Below are 16,818 nucleotides of genomic sequence, written 5' to 3'. Positions count from 1 at the left end.
ATTTCAATATACAGTGTCATACAGGAAAGCATTGTGTGGAAAGCAGAAGGCATTGGTTGATATTTATGAAGAATGAGAGCCGTCTTATGCTAAATTATCCTATTATATGGCTGCACTTCAACATGCAAATCCCGGTATAGTTGTTTCATGAAATTTTTTTCAAACTGTGAATTCCAATGTCTGAGTTTTAAATTATATTTTCTGGACTTTCAAACCATCTATCCAGGGTTTTACGCGCTGCCGTCTTGTAATCAGCATTGATGGCACGCACTTGTATGGAAAGTTTAAAGGTAAGATATTAATTGCAACAGGAATTGATGTAGAGAATAGGATATTTTCATTAGCATATGCAATTATGGATGAGGAGATGATTGCAAGTTGGAGTTGGTTTCTTTTCTAGCTCAGAACACATATTGTCAAAGATAGAAATATAATATGCTTAATTTCTGACAAGCATCTAGGTATATTAAATGCCATCGCAGATGAGTCTATTAGATGGAGTCCACTACATGCCTATCACCGATACTGCTTAAGACATATCTGCAGTAATTTCAACATTTATTTTAAAAATATACAGCTGAAAAGAGCAGTATGGCAAGCAGGAAGCACTTATCAAGTTCGCAAGTTCAACTTTATCATGGATAGGATCAGAACAGTGAATGAAGAGATTTGGAGCTGGTTGTCCGAGATAGAAAAGGAGAAGTGGACGTTGGCACATAATGATGGTCTGCGCTATGGTGTCTTAACTACAAATTTGTCAGAGATTTTTAACAGTGTTTTACGAGGAGCTAGAAATGTGCCAATTACAGCTTGTGTTCAAATGACATTTTATCATCTTATGAAATACTTCAATACGAGGCATATCCAAGCTTTGAGATATGTAAAGAAAAATCCAAATAATCTTTTTACTCCTCATATTGCAATTAAGATTGCTGAAGATCAAGTTAAAGCTAACTAGCACCGAGTAACAGTATTCAACCTTCAAAGAGGCATATATAAAGTACTTATGAGGAGAGCAAGCGCAGGGTTATGAGGTGGAAGAAATTCCCATACTGTTACTTTAGCTGAAAAAAATATTCTTGTGGAAAGTAGAGCATATACAAATATCCATATTCACACGTTTTAGCTGTATGTCAAGAAATTGCTGTACATTTTAGTGGTTTTATGGATAATGCATATACAATTACAGCATATATGAATGCTTGGAGCGGTGACTTTAATCCATTACCACATGAAGATTATTGGATGCATACACGTATGTTCAAATATATTCCTGATCATCATCGTTTGAGACCCAAGCAGAAAGGTAGACCAAAGTCAATAAGACTACGAAATGAGATGGATGATAGACAAATAAGAAGTAAGAACCACTGTGGCATTTGTAAGGAACCGGGTCATGACCGCCGTCGCTGTCCTAGGATACTTCAACACACTTCAACTTCAAGCAGTGGAAGAAATTAAAGGCTTCGAAGATGTATTTTCGTCATTATTTTATGTATTTCTGTGAGATTGTATTTGAATATACGTGTTTAATATCCAGAGATGAATTGAATTTTGTGTTTAAGTTGTATTGTGTGACAATATTATGTTTAAAATATATTTTTTATAAAATGAATGACTATCATATTTTTTATTTTTTAATACACTTGTAATAATATCATTATTTTAGATTCATTAGCGTATTATGGCTTACGATCCGCGACATCTCGATCCTCGAGATAGCAGTATTCTTACATTGCAGGAGCACCATCGATCGCAGACTATTTTAGATGACAGTATAAGCATTCCAATCCTATTTACTATTTAAATTTTTTTTAAAAAAATCATATACATTATCTAATTATTATATTTTATTGCAGGAGCCCAGACACCTTCGTCTATGACGATCCGATGCTAACTTCTGGAGGATAGAGGACATCCCACATAGAGTGCTGGATTATTTACGATATCTTAAATTTTATGGAGTATATCGGATTGGTCGTATACAGATGGACGTTGGTCTTATTACTGCTTTGCTTGAGAGATGGCATCCAGAGACACACACATTTCATCTTCCATTTGGTGAGGCGACCATTACTTTACAGGATGTCGGCATCCTTACTGGACTACCAGTTGATGGTGATCCAGTTACCAGAGTTGATCCCACGCTTACCATTTCGAAGTGGCAGGCTTTGTGCTTGTGATTGCAAGGGTTTGAGCCCGACGTATACTTTTTCGATCATTCACGACTTAGGATTGAGTATTTGGATGATCGTTATCGATATTTTCATATTGTGGATGGTGCACCAGAGGAGATGGTGCAGCAGTATGTTAGGGGTCAGGTGCTGCGGTTGTTAGGTGGTGTCCTGTTACCCGATACTTCATCGAATAAGATGAAGTTGATGTTTTTATCATTATTAGAGGATTTAGACTTCGCTCGTAGACTCAGTTGGGGCAATACAGTACTAACTTGTCTGTACAGAGCTATGTGTCGGGGTTTTTATACTGATCAGAGCGAGATTGATGGTTATCTTGTATTATTGCAGGTATGTAAATTAAAAATTTTTATTTTTAATATTCAATTATATTTTACATTGGATATATTATGTATGATTTTTTTGAAATTTACAGATTTAGGTATTGGAGTGTATACCGACTATCAGTCTATTATGACGACAATTGCTCGAGATGCCATCAGAGCAGCATGATCCTGATATTCCATTCAGACTAGACGGATCATTGGGATATAGGTATAAAAATATTACTTTTTTTATTTGAAACTTATTGTTTTAAATCTTATAAAATTTATTTAACATGAGTAGATTGTGAAACAGATGGAACGTTGCATTCAATGTTCATCACGTATCGACGAGAGTGGCACGGGTTTATAGGTGCCAGTTGGATACATTAGTTGATACATATAGACGGATAAATTTTAAATTTTTTACAAATATCATTTTACAGTATTCATAATCTATTAAAATTTTAGCTTACTAATTTTTTTTATTTTAACTCTATCAATTTTTGTGAGAGCCATATACAGATGAGATATTGACTATATTGCCGTAGATGTGTACAGTTGGACATGACATATGGACTACTAGGGTGCCACTTATTTATTTTGATATGGTAGAGTGGCATCTTTTCGATCGTGTCCTGCGGCAGTTTGGTCAGATTCAAAGCATCCCAGAGCAGTTTGATACTAGCCAGGGACTTCATCGTATTGATCGACGAGGGAGAGCTCGTATTGACTGGCGTATCAGACATGCAAAGTATATCGATATTTGGGATGCACGTTGAGATTACATTGTTCATGGTGATCCCATTTTGAGAGATCGTTCATATACCGAGGACTACATGGTTTGATTTTTTAGCATTACAGTGCGAGTCATTAGACAACCTCGGTATGCAGTTTTCGGATACGAGGGCGAGAGTTTTGCTGTGCGTCTTTTGGTAAGACTATGAAAATTACTTTATGTTGTTTGTGTTATATGTTTGTTTTATATTTTATAGTATATTGACTATTTTATTTTTATTTTGTAGACTGATTCTGTTGGGTATAAATTATCCGCAGCCGAAATCGACAGCAGAACGGCTCCGTCCGGACTCCTACGGGAGCCGGGCTCCTCCATCAACAGCAGAACGGCTCCGCCCGGACTCCTACGGGAGCCGGGCTCCTCCATCAACAGCAGAACGGCTCCGCCCGGACTCCTACGGGAGCCGGGCTCCTCCTTCAACAGCAGAACGGCTCCGCCCGGACTCCTACGGGAGCCGGGCTCCTCCATCAACAGCAGAACGGCTCCGCCCGGACTCCTACGGGAGCCGGGCTCCTCCATCAACAGCAGAATGGCTCCGCCCGGACTCCTACGGGAGCCGGGCTCCTCCATCAACAGCAGAATGGCTCCTCCCGGACTCCTACGGGAGCCGGGCTCCTCCTTCAACAGCAGAACGGCTCCGTCCGGACTCCTACGGGAGCCGGGCTCCTCCTTCAACAGCAGAACGCTCCGCCGGACTCCTACGGGAGCCGGGCTCCTCCTTCAACAGCAGAATGGCTCCGCCCGGACTCCTACGGGAGCCGGGCTCCTCCATCAACAGCTGAATGGCTCCGCCCGGACTCCTACGGGAGCCGGGCTCCTCCATCAACAGCAGAATGGCTCCGCCCGGACTCCTACGGGAGCCGGGCTCCTCCATCAACAGCAGAACGGCTCCGCCCGGACTCCTACGGGAGCCGGACTCCTCCTTCAACAGCAGAACGGCTCCGCCCGGACTCCTACGGGAGCCGGGCTCCTCCATCAACAGCAGAACGGCTCCGCCCGGACTCCTACGGGAGCCGGGCTCCTCCATCAACAGCAGAACGGCTCCGCCCGGACTCCTACGGGAGCCGGGCTCTGCCATCGACAGCAGGGTGGCTCCGTCCGGATCCCTATGGGAGCCAAGCTCCGTCCTTAGTCTCCGACCTCAATATCAGCTGCTGGGGCCGGACTCCACCCACGACCTCGTCCGAAAGGGGGACTCCTCCCGGACTCCTACACAGGCCGAACTCCGACTACTGCCGAGCCATGATCAACAGATCCGTGTCCCTTAGCAGATAACAATAACGGCCATGATCCTGTTCCACTTCCCGTAGCGGATTCCATGCGGCTCCACTTCCCCCTGCGACAGGTGCTGCACGACCCCACTACCCTCTGACAGGCTGTGTCAACAGCTATGATGCTGCTCCGCTCCCTGCGGCGGGTGCTGCACAATCCCACTACTCGCTGACAACTAGCAGTAACGGACGCCACTCCACTACCTGCAACAGGCTCTATGTGGCGGGCCATGATGATGGCCACGTGTCTGCTCCATTATCTTTCGCAATCAATTCCCCTGACCATGGGCGGCCCACTACCAGGCGGTTACAAATGTCGCCATCAGTCCGTTGCCTCCCCCGTCTATAAAAGGGGGACTCAGATACGTTATTCTTTAAGTCCTTTTACCTTATCTCAAAACTCTGCTAAACTCTCCGTTCGAGCACTCCATTCTTGTTGAGGCAGAGAACTGACTTGAGCGTCGGAGGGTCTTGCCGGAGCAACCCCACCTCCGGTTTAGACTTCCCTTGCAGGTCCCGGCGGCGACCGCGGCTTCCTCAACTCCAGCTTCTCCGGCGCAGACGGATTTCTGCACCAACAGGATTGGCGCTAGAGGAAGGGGCTGTGTCTTCGCAGCACCCTTGTTCTTGAAGGAGCGCTCAACGGACCCGCTTCCGACCGTCTTTTCCGGTACCCAACTCTCTTTTTCTCATCCGATGCCCTCCCGTGAGGTTTTCGCACAACTACCCCCGGCCATGGTTGATGATAAAGGGTGGCCAGATGACCAGCCTTCGCCGGATTCCGTCAACGTCATCTCGAGAGAATCCCGACCGGAGGCAACCAGCACATCAGCTGCACCCCTCAAGCGGCAAAAAGTTGAAGAGCCCATAGCCTTCACTAAAGAAGACGCCCAGGGAGTCCAATTCCCTCATAACGATGCGGTCGTAGTTTCCTTGAACATAGCAGATTATGATGTCCGTCGCATTCTCGTCGACAACGGAAGTTCGGCCGACATCTTATTCTACAGCGCCTATTCGAGAATAGCCACTCTTGGCGGTCATCTAAGGCCGATGTGCTCTCCCCTGATAGGGTTTACTGGTGACGCCGTTCCGATGGAAGGAATGATAGCTCTAACTGTGACCACTGGTCAGCATCCAAAGCAGTCCAGAGCCCTGGTGAATTTCTTGGTGGTAAAGGCGCCGTCTGCCTACAATACAATTCTCGGCCGACCCGGCCTCAATGCCCTTAGGGCCGTTGTTTCAACCTACCATTTGAAGTTGAAGTTCCCCACAGACAAGGAGATTGGAGAAGTTCGGGGAGACCAAGCGCTGGCCAGGCACTGCTACAATATTGCCCTGCAAAGAGGCGATCAAGCGGACCTCTGTCCAGTCGACGGGTTGGATGCGCGCGACGACCTCACTGAAGAGAGGGGCGGCCCGATCGAGGACCTAATACCAATTCCTTTGAATGATGGGAATGTGGAGCATGTGGTGTTAATTGGCTCCAACCTGGAGGGGGAGGTGCGGACACATCTCGTGGATTTTCTCCGAAGGAATGTGGATGTTTTCGCATGGGTCCCGGCGGATATGTCGGGGATTGAGACAGAAGTCATGGAACATCATCTGGCGGTCGACCCTAAACATCGGCCAACAAAAGAAAAAATCCGGAGTCATACCCCGGAGAGGCAGAAGGTGATAGCCGAGGAAGTGGATAAACTTCTCAAGGCCGGATTCATCAAGGAGGTCAATTATCCAGAGTGGATCTCCAATGTTGTCTTGGTCAAGAAAGCAAACGACAAGTGGAGGATGTGTATCGACTTCAAAAAGCTGAATAAAGCCTGCCCAAAGGACAGCTATCCCCTTCCTAGGATCGACCAACTGGTGGACGCTACCTCGGGCCATGAGCTTCTCACTTTCATGGACGCATTCTCCGGCTATAACCAGATTAGAATGGCATCGGAAGACGAAGAAAAGACTGCTTTTATCACTAATCGCGGCCTTTACTGCTACAGGGTTATGCCATTCGGCCTCAAGAACGCGGGTGCAACCTATCAACGACTGGTGAACAAAATCTTCAAGGAGCAGATCGACCGAAATATGGAAGTTTATGTGGATGATATGCTCGTGAAAAGCAGGTCTTCCGGGAATCATGTCACCGACCTTGAAGAAACCTTTGGCGCTCTTTGAAAGTATAGAATGAAGCTGAACCCAACCAAATGCGCCTTTGGGGTAACCTCAGGGAAGTTTCTGGGCTTCATGGTATCAGGGCGCGGGATCGAGGCCAATCCGGAGAAAATCCACGCCATCCAAAATATGATTGCCCCAAGATCGATCAAAGAGGTTCAGTGCCTCACAGGAAGAGTTACGGCTCTCAATCGCTTTGTCGCAAGGTCGGCCGAGCGATGTCTGCCCTTCTTTCAAACCCTCAAGCAGCCAAAAAACTTCTGTTGGACCCCTGAATGCCAACAGGCATTCGAAGAGTTGAAAAGCTATCTTGGCTCACCCCCGCTGCTGGCAAAGCCCGAGCCCAAGGAGGAATTATTTTTGTACCTGGCAGTCTCTCCTACAGCCCTTGCAGCCGTCCTTGTTAAGGAGGAAATGAAAATCCAGCGACCGGTCTACTACATTAGTCGCGTGTTGAGGGACGCCGAGACCAGGTATACTAAATTAGAAAAACTGACCTACGCCTTGTTGATTGCAGCTCGGAGACTCCGACCTTACTTTCAAGGGCACACGGTGACGTTACTCACCGACCAACCGATCAAGATGGTTTTACACCGAGCTGATATCTCCGGAAGAATGGCGAAATGGGCCATCGAGCTCACAGAATTCGACATCAACTACAAGCCTAGACCGGCGATAAAAGCCCAAGTGTTGGCGGATTTCATAGTAGAATGCACCATCCCCGAGGAGGCCGAACCTGAGCAAAACAAAATCGATGACCTGAGGACTCAACCGAACTCCCCCGACGAAGAAGCCAGTTCGTCCGATAACTTTTGGACCCTCCATGTGGATGGATCGTCCAACATGGCAGGCGCGGGTGTAGGCCTGATCTTGACCAGCCCGGAGGGAGTCATTGTGGAGTACGCTCTGCGTTTCGAATTCCCTGCGACGAACAATGGTGCGGAGTATGAAGCTCTGATCGCAGGGTTGAGGATCGCTAAGGAGCTTGGAATAGGTCAACTCCGGGTGCACAGCGATTCCCAACTTGTGGTAGGGCAGGTCAGCGGGAGCTTTGAAGCACGGGAGGACAGTATGGCCAAATATCTCGAAAAGGTGAAGGAGTTCATCCCTGCCTTTGGCAGTTTCGACATCAGGCAAATTCCAAGGTCGGAGAACATCAGAGCCGATCTTCTCTCCAAACTGGCGACATCGGTTCCGGCCGAATTGCCAAAGGGCGTCCTCTTTGAAGTTTTAAAACAACCAAGTACGGGAGAACCGCGACTCGTAATGGAGATCGACCACGAGCCCAGCTGGATCGACCCGCTAATAACTTATCTTAGAGATGGGATTCTCCCCCAGGATGCGAAAGAAGCCCGGAAACTCCGAAATCAAGCCTCCCGGTACATTCTTTATGAAGGCAAATTATACAAAAGATCGTACTCCTTGCCTCTCTTGAGATGCCTCCGACCCTCAGAAGCTGACTGCGCTTTATGGGAAGTGCACGAGGGAGCTTGCGGAAGCCATTTAGGTGCCAGGTCTCTATCCCACAAGCTGCTCCGCCAAGGGTATTACTGGCCAACAATGCACCATGATTCAATTGAATATGTCAAAAAGTGTGATCGATGCCAGAGGTACGCCAACATCCAGAGACAACCTGCTACCGAGCTTACTCCCTTGAGCGCCCCATGGCCTTTTGCGCAATGGGGAATGGATATTCTTGGCCCCTTTCCCATGGCGTCTGGTCAAAGGAAATTCCTCCTTGTAGCGATCGACTACTTCACCAAATGGGTCGAGGCCGAGCCACTAGCCAAAATCACAGAAGCAAAAGTTTAGGATTTCGTTTGGAAATCGATCGTGTGCAGGTTCGGTTTGCCTAGAACCCTCATCACTGATAATGGACGGCAATTCGCGGGAGCCAGATTTGCTGAATTCTGTGAAGACCTAAACATCTCCCACAAATTCACATCAGTGGCCCATCCCCAGGCGAACGGCGAAGCTGAGGTAACAAACAGAACCCTTTTGCAAGGGATTAAGACCAGGCTCGAAAGAGCAAAAGGGACTTGGGCGGACGAACTTTATCATGTACTATGGGCTTATCGGACCACCCAGAGGTTGCCTACAGGAGAAACTCCCTTTGCTCTAGCCTTTGGTACGGAAGCCATCATCCCGATCGAGCTTAAACTCCCGTCGGCATGAGTCGTGGCATTCGACGAACCCCAAAGCGCGCAAAGTCTCAGAGCCAACCTCGACCTACTGGAAGAAAGGCGGGAGATTGCTCAGGTTCGAATGGCAGCCTACAGACAGAAAGTTGCCCGATATTACAACGCCCGAGTGAAGAACAAGGCATTCAAAGCAGGGGATCTGGTGCTCCGACGAGCTACTGTCTCACAACCTCAGGACCGGGGGAAGCTTGCCCCAAACTGGGAGGGACCTTATGAGGTCAAGAAAATAGTTCGACCTGGAACTTATTATCTCAGGAAACTCGGGGGAGCTGACCTCCCGCGACCGTGGAGCTCAGAAAACTTGCGGATGTACTACCAGTGATTTCGTCCTAATCAAAAAATGCGTGCCCATTTGTCTTAGGACAATTCAAGCAGGCGGTATCAAAAATGAGAGGGCAACCTTATAAAAGTCGAAGGCCCGGTTCTTTTAGACCGGATGGGGGGAGAGGCCTTGCAACGCCCATATGTGCCCCCACAGCCCTGTTAGGGACAGGAGGAGAACCTCGCCTAACTTGAGCAAAGTCGAAGGCCCGGTTCTTTTAGACCGGATGGGGGGAGAGGCCTTGCAACGTCCATATGTGCCCCCACAGCCCTGTTAGGGACAGGAGGAGAACCTCGCCCTAACTTGAGCAAAGTCGAAGGCCCGGTTCTTTTAGACCGGATGAGGGGAGAGGCCTTGCAACGCCCATATGTGCCCCCACAGCCCTGTTAGGGACAGGAGGAGAACCTCGCCCTAACTTGAGCAAAGTCGAAGGCCCGGTTCTTTTAGACCGGATGGGGGGAGAGGCCTTGCAACGCCCATATGTGCCCCCGCAGCCCTGTTAGGGACAGGAGGAGAACCTCGCCCTAACTTGAGCAAAGTCGAAGGCCCGGTTCTTTTAGACCGGATGGGGGGAGAGGCCTTGCAACGCCCATATGTGCCCCCGCAGCCCTGTCAGGAACAGGAGAAGAACCTCGTCCTGACATGAGCAAAGACTTCGCCCGGACTCCTACGGGAGCCGGGTCCCTACGCCAAGAAAACTTCACCCGGACTCCTACGGGAGCCGGATTCCACCGCAAAAAAAAAAAAAAAAAAAAACTTCACCCGGATTCCTACGGGAGCCGGGTTCCACCGCAAAAAAGACTTCGCCCGGACTCCTACGGGAGCCGAGTCCCTACGCCAAGAAAACTTCACCCGGACTCCTACGGGAGCCGGGTTCCGCCGCAAAAAAGACTTCGCCCGGACTCCTACGGGAGCCGGGTTCCACCGCTAAGAAGGCTTCGCCCGGACTCCAACGGGAGCCGGGCCCCGCCATCGACAGCAACAAAGGCTTCGCCCGGACTCCTACGGGAGCCGGGCTCCACCGCCAACAACAGCTACAGAACAACTCCGCCCGGACTTCTACGGAAGCCGGACTTTACTTATGACTTTGATTGCAGAAAAACTTTGCCCCGGCTCTTACGAGAATCGAGCTACTCCAACTCCCGGAGGGCTTCTCCGTTCGGACTATCAAGGGAGCCGAACTTAGCCCCGACTTCAGCAGAGAAGAATCCGGGCGAACCTGACAAGTGGGTATCCCCGAACGGCACAAAAGCCGAAAAGGAGCTCGGCAAATGACGACCCCACGTGAACTGAAAAAGTCGCCGACGACCTTGGAACAACGTGACACAGACAAAGAGAACGAAAGGAAAATGAAGAAGTCCGACAGACAACTATTTAACACAAGATGAAAACAAGGTACTGAAATCACTTTTTCATTTAACAGAAGTACACATTACAGGATCCGGTGGGTCAAGAAAAAAGAAGATACACGTCATCGCAAGTATCGCGGGCACGGTTCGGGCAGGACGAACCGGAGACCGCTCTGAGCTACGAACTCCGTCTCTATCCTTCTCAATCGCATTCTCCAGTGCGTGTAACAGCTCTCGCCCATCTCGCCTCATTCTGTTCCCGAGGTCCCAACCTTGGCAGAAAAGGGGTGGGGTGGATCCCCGGAGGTGGAGGGGGCAACGACGGCCGCCACCCGAGACGCTCTGGCAAGGTCGGCATGTGTTACTTCCACCGCCCCCGCAACAAGTTCTACTGCCCCACCGTCAACGCCGACCGCCTCTGGTCTCTCGGCCCCGACGGCGTCAAGGATCCCGTCATGGCTTGTGACGTCTATTCTGCCCTCTTGACCGGTATCACCCCGCCTTGCTGCCCCGAGATTCGCGGGCAGAATAGCTTCCCCGACAGCCCCCGTTATTAAACCCCTGTTGTTGAAGGAATTCTTCCTTGGGCTCCCTCTAGAGCGACGGAGATTCTCACCGGCCGCCATTCTCCTTCTCTCCTTCCTCCAAACCCAAAGAATTCCCTCGAAGACAGCCTCCCGAGTAGATAACATGGTTTAAGGGAAGGAAACAGGGACTGGGGCGAGAGAAGCAGGGCTCTCAGATGAAAGAACAACGCCAGAATGAAGCTACGAATGGGCCGAGGGGTTTAAATAGCCGATGGATCCTGGCGCAGTTATGGCGGCAGGTATACCTGGGCCAACTAAGGTGTGCCGCGTGGCACGCTTATCCCCTTCACCGCCATCGAGGGTTGACCGCTCACAAATTCCCGCAAAAAGATGCTTGGGATCGCGTTTCAGCGGGGGTTCCGAAAAGACTTTTCAAGTCACCTTCATCGAAAAACGGACTCTGACGTGCGCGCATTAAATAGGGGCGGCAGTGCACAGGATTCGAAGGGACGATTCCGGCTGCGCACATCTCTCTCTGCATACTTCCTTCGCTTGAAATTCAAACTCGAAAGTAGGGGGACTGGTGTTGGGTATAAATTACCCGCAGCCGAAATCGACAGCAGAACGGCTCCGCCCGGACTCCTACGGGAGCCGGGCTCCTCCATCAGCAGCAGAACGGCTCCGCCCGGACTCCTACGAGAGCCGGGCTCCTCCATCAACAGCAGAACGGCTCCGCCCGGACTCCTACGGGAGCCGGGCTCCTCCTTCAACAGCAGAATGGCTCTGCCCGGACTCCTACGGGAGCCGGGCTCCTCCATCAACAGCAGAACGGCTCCGCCCGGACTCCTACGGGAGTCGGGCTCCTCCATCAACAGCAGAATGGCTCCGCCCGGACTCCTACGGGAGCCGGGCTCCTCCATCAACAGCAGAACGGCTCCGCCCGGACTCCTACGGGAGCTGGGCTCCTCCATCAACAGCAGAACGGCTCCACCCGGACTCCTACGGGAGCCGGGCTCCTCCTTCAACAGCAGAACGGCTCTGCCCGGACTCCTACGGGAGCCGGGCTCCTCCTTCAACAGCAGAATGGCTCCGCCCGGACTCCTACGGGAGCCGGGCTCCTCCATCAACAGCAGAATGGCTCCGCCCGGACTCCTACGGGAGCTGGGCTCCTCCATCAACAGCAGAACGGCTCCGCCCGGACTCCTACGGGAGTCGGGCTCCTCCTTCAACAGCAGAACGGCTCCGCCCGGACTCCTACGGGAGTCGGGCTCCTCCTTCAACAGCAGAACGGCTCCGCCCGGACTCCTACGGGAGCCGGGCTCCTCCTTCAACAGCAGAACGGCTCCGCCCGGACTCCTACGGGAGCCGGGCTCCTCCATCAACAGCAGAATGGCTCCGCCCGGACTCCTACGGGAGCCGGGCTCCTCCATCAACAGCAGAACGGCTCCGCCCGGACTCCTACGGGAGTCGGGCTCTGCCATCGACAGCAGGGTGGCTCCGTCCGGATCCCTATGGGAGCCAAGCTCCGTCCTTAGTCTCCGACCTCAATATCAGCTGCTGGGGCCGGACTCCACCCACGACCTCGTCCGAAAGGGGGACTCCTCCCGGACTCCTACACAGGCCGAACTCCGACTACTGCCGAGCCATGATCAACAGATCCGTGTCCCTTGGCAGATAACAATAACGGCCATGATCCTGTTCCACTTCCCGTAGCGGATTCCACGCGGCTCCACTTCCCCCTGCGACAGGTGCTGCACGACCCCACTACCCTCTGACAGGCTGTGTCAATAGCTATGATGCTGCTCCGCTCCCTGCGGCGGGTGCTGCACAATCCCACTACTCGCTGACAACTAGCAGTAACGGATGCCACTCCACTACCTGCAATAGGCCCTATGTGGCGGGCCATGATGATGGCCACGTGTCTGCTCCATTATCTTTCGCAATCAATTCCCCTGACCATGGGCGGCCCACTACCAGGCGGTTACAAACGTCGCCATCAGTCCGTTGCCTCCCCCACCTATAAAAAGGGGACTCAGATACGTTATTCTTTAAGCCCTTTTGCCTTATCTCAAAACTCTGCTAAACTCTCCGTTCGAGCACTCCATTCTTGTTGAGGCAGAGAACTGACTTGAGCGTCGGAGGGTCTTGCCGGAGCAACCCCACCTCCGGTTTAGACTTCCCTTGCAGGTCCCGACGGCGACCGCGGCTTCCTCAACTCCAGCTTCTCCGGCGCAGGCGGATTTCTGCACCAACAGATTCTATGTCGGATCTTGTGTTGGACGCTCGTCATACTTTATCTACGACTGATGAGGACGAACGGATTCAAATACTGTGTGAGATAGAGAGAATAAATTTTGAAATATTGGTGGTGATTGGTATTGATCCATATAGCTGTGCACCTTGGTATGAAGCAGCCGATGTCCAGATATAAGATATACGCCATCACCATATGTTCCACATATGCCATCACTGCATATTCCGCAGATGTCATCACTAGATGCTACACATATACCACCATCTTTTGATCCACAGATGGCAACGTCTTCTTCTTTTTTATATCCTCCGATGACATCACCGGGTATCAGTTGGCCACATGAGTATGATACTTTCTTTTCAGGCCTATCTGTGTATCTAAATGAGAGGATTGAGCGGGTCGCTCAGTCCGTAGATGATCCGACAGCATCAGTTATTTCTGAGCAGCATGACCAGCAGACCTCCTCCACTAATATAGGGGAGAAGCCATCACAGCAGGAGCAGGAGCAGCCATTGATGACCTTCCTGAGAAGGTTCAAGCGACCACGGACACCACGACGTCCTTGTGGGACTTAGTCTTTTTTAGATTTGTACTTAGTATTTTTAAAACTTTTATTGTACTATTTTTTGTACGCTTGATATTTTTATTCTATTTAATATTATTAATTATTAATTTTATTTTATATTATTTAATTTCAAATGATCGAATATTATGCTTTATGGATATAGATACACATACTCTAATGTGTTTTAGAAAATTAGGAGAGAAAAAGTTATGCTAAAAGGGCTATAGAAATTATAATGTAAATAATAATAATATATCAAATAATTTAATTATGAGATGAATCGGATCGTACTGGTGCATCTCGATCTGGTACGGATATGAACAGCTACGTACGGTGCGGTATGAAAAAAAAATTAATTAATTTGAAATGAAGAAAGTAATTTGAAATGATGTTTCTTATTTGAATTAAAATTAAAATTAAAATTTTTTAAATTTTAAATTATAATTTTTATTTTTTTCTCATTCCTTTCTCATTTTTCTTTTTTTATGGTATTTTTTATTTTTTATTTTTTAAGATTTTTTTGGGATATTTTTTAAAAAAATTAATTTTAAATGGGGAAAATAATTTGAAATTATATTTTTTATTTGAATTAACATTTGAATTTTTATTTTTCAAAATTTAAAATTATAATTTTTTTTCATTTTTTTCTTCTTTGTTTGAAATATTTTTTAAAAGAAATAATTTAAAATGGAGAAAGTAATTTGAAATTATATTTTTTATTTTAATTAAAATTAAAAATTTTATTTCTTCTAAATTTAAAATTATAGTTTTTATTTTTTTTATTTTTTTAAATTTTTTGCTTCTTTATGGCACTTTTTGTTTTTTTATTTTTTTGACATATTTTTTTAAAAAAATTAATTTTAAATAGGAAAAGTAATTTGAAATGAAATTTTTATTTGAATTAAAATTAGAATTTTTATTTCTTTTAAATTCAAAATTATAACTTTTATTTTTTTCCTATTTCTTTCTCATTTTTTCTTTTTTTATGGTATACTTTATTTTTTTTAATTTTGTAAGATTTTCTTTGAAATATTTTTTAAATTTTTTTTTAAATAGAAAAAATAATTTGAAATTATCTTTTTTATTTGAATTAAAATTAAAATTTTTATTTTTCATAATTTAAAATTATAATTTTTATTTTTTTCTTATTTTTTCTTTGTTTGGAATATTTTTAAAAAAATAATTTAAAATGGGAAAAGTAATTTAAAATGATATTTTTTATTTTAATTAAAATTAAAAATTTTATTTTTTCTAAATTTAAAATTATAATTTTTATTTTTTCTCATTTTTAAAATTTTTTGCTTCTTTATGGCACCATTTATTTTTTTAATTTTTTATTTTTTTGACATATTTTTTTAAAAAAATTAATTTTAAATGGAAAAAATAATTTGAAATGATGTTTCTTATTTGAATTAAAATTAAAATTTTTATTTTTTTAAATTAAAAATTATAACTATTATTTTTTCTCATTTCTTTCTCATTTTTCTTTTTTATGATATATTTTATTTTTTTAATTTTTTAAGATTTTCTTTGAGATATTTTTTTAAAAAATTAATTTTAAATGGAGAAACTAATTTGAAATTATCTTTTTTATTTGAATTAAAATTAAAATTTTTATTTTTAAAAAAATTAAAATTAAAATTTTTATTTTTTTCTCATTTTTTCTTCTTTGTTTGAATATTTTTTAAAAAAATAATTTAAAATTGAGAAAGTAATTTGAAATGATATTTTTTATTTTAATTAAAATTAAAAATTTTATTTATTTTAAATTTAAAATTATAATTTTTATTTTTTTCTCATTTTTTAAATTTTTTGCTTCTTTATGGCACTTTTTATTTTTTAAATTTTTTATTTTTTTTGGCATATTTTTTAAAAAAATTAATTTGAAATGAGAAAAATAATTTGAAATGATATTTTTTATTTGAATTGAAATTAAAATTTTTATTTTTTTAATTAAATTTATAATTTTTATTTTTTTCTCATTTCTTTCTCATTTTTTCTTTTATTATGTTATTTTTTATTTTTTTATTTTTTTAATTTCTTTTTGATATATTTTTTAAAAAAATTAATTTTAAATGGAGAAAATAATTTAAAATTATTTTTTTATTTGAATTAAAATTAGAATTTTTATTCTATAAAATTCATTTAAAATTATATTTTTTATTTTTTTCTCATTTTTTCTTCTTTTATGATATTTTTTAAAAAAATAATTTGAAAAGGAGATTGTTATTTGAAATGATAATTTTTATTTTGAATTAAAATTAAAATTTTAATTTTCTTAAAATTTAGAATTATAATTTCTATTTTTTTCAATTCTTTTTTTATGGTATTTTTAATTTTTTTTACATCAATTTTTTTCAGATATTTTTTGAAAAGATAATTTGAAATGAGGATACTAATTTGAAATGATAATTTTTATTTTTATCAAAATTATAATTTTTAATTTTTTATAAATTTAAAATTATAATTTTTACTTTTTTTATTTTTTATCATTTTTTTTGAAAAAAATTAAAATCATCAAATAATATGATATTTTTAAAAATACCATTTGGAATGGTGTTTTTAAAAATACCATTTTAAATGGCATTTTAAAAAATATCATTTGATTTGGCGATTTTAATTTTTTTTTTTGTAAGTCGTCTACATGGAAAATGAAGAAAAAAATGGGTGACGTGGTGATGATAAAACACCATTCAAAATGGTGTTTTATCCTATTTACGTCAATCTGGTAAATAAGTTAAAAATTAAGTTATTTTTATAAATATTTTTTTTTTTATATTAATTAGATAAAGCACTCCTTCTTTTGTTGTGCCGGTTAGTTAAGTAAAAAAAATATGATTGAAAATTTGAGAGATACCAACATAAGTTTA

Source organism: Elaeis guineensis, unplaced genomic scaffold (assembly GCF_000442705.2).
Source record: "Elaeis guineensis isolate ETL-2024a unplaced genomic scaffold, EG11 Super_Scaffold_1000033, whole genome shotgun sequence".
In the NCBI taxonomy this organism is placed as follows: domain Eukaryota; kingdom Viridiplantae; phylum Streptophyta; class Magnoliopsida; order Arecales; family Arecaceae; genus Elaeis; species Elaeis guineensis.
The sequence above is the reverse complement of the archived record's forward strand: the minus strand, read 5'-3'. Positions refer to the sequence as shown.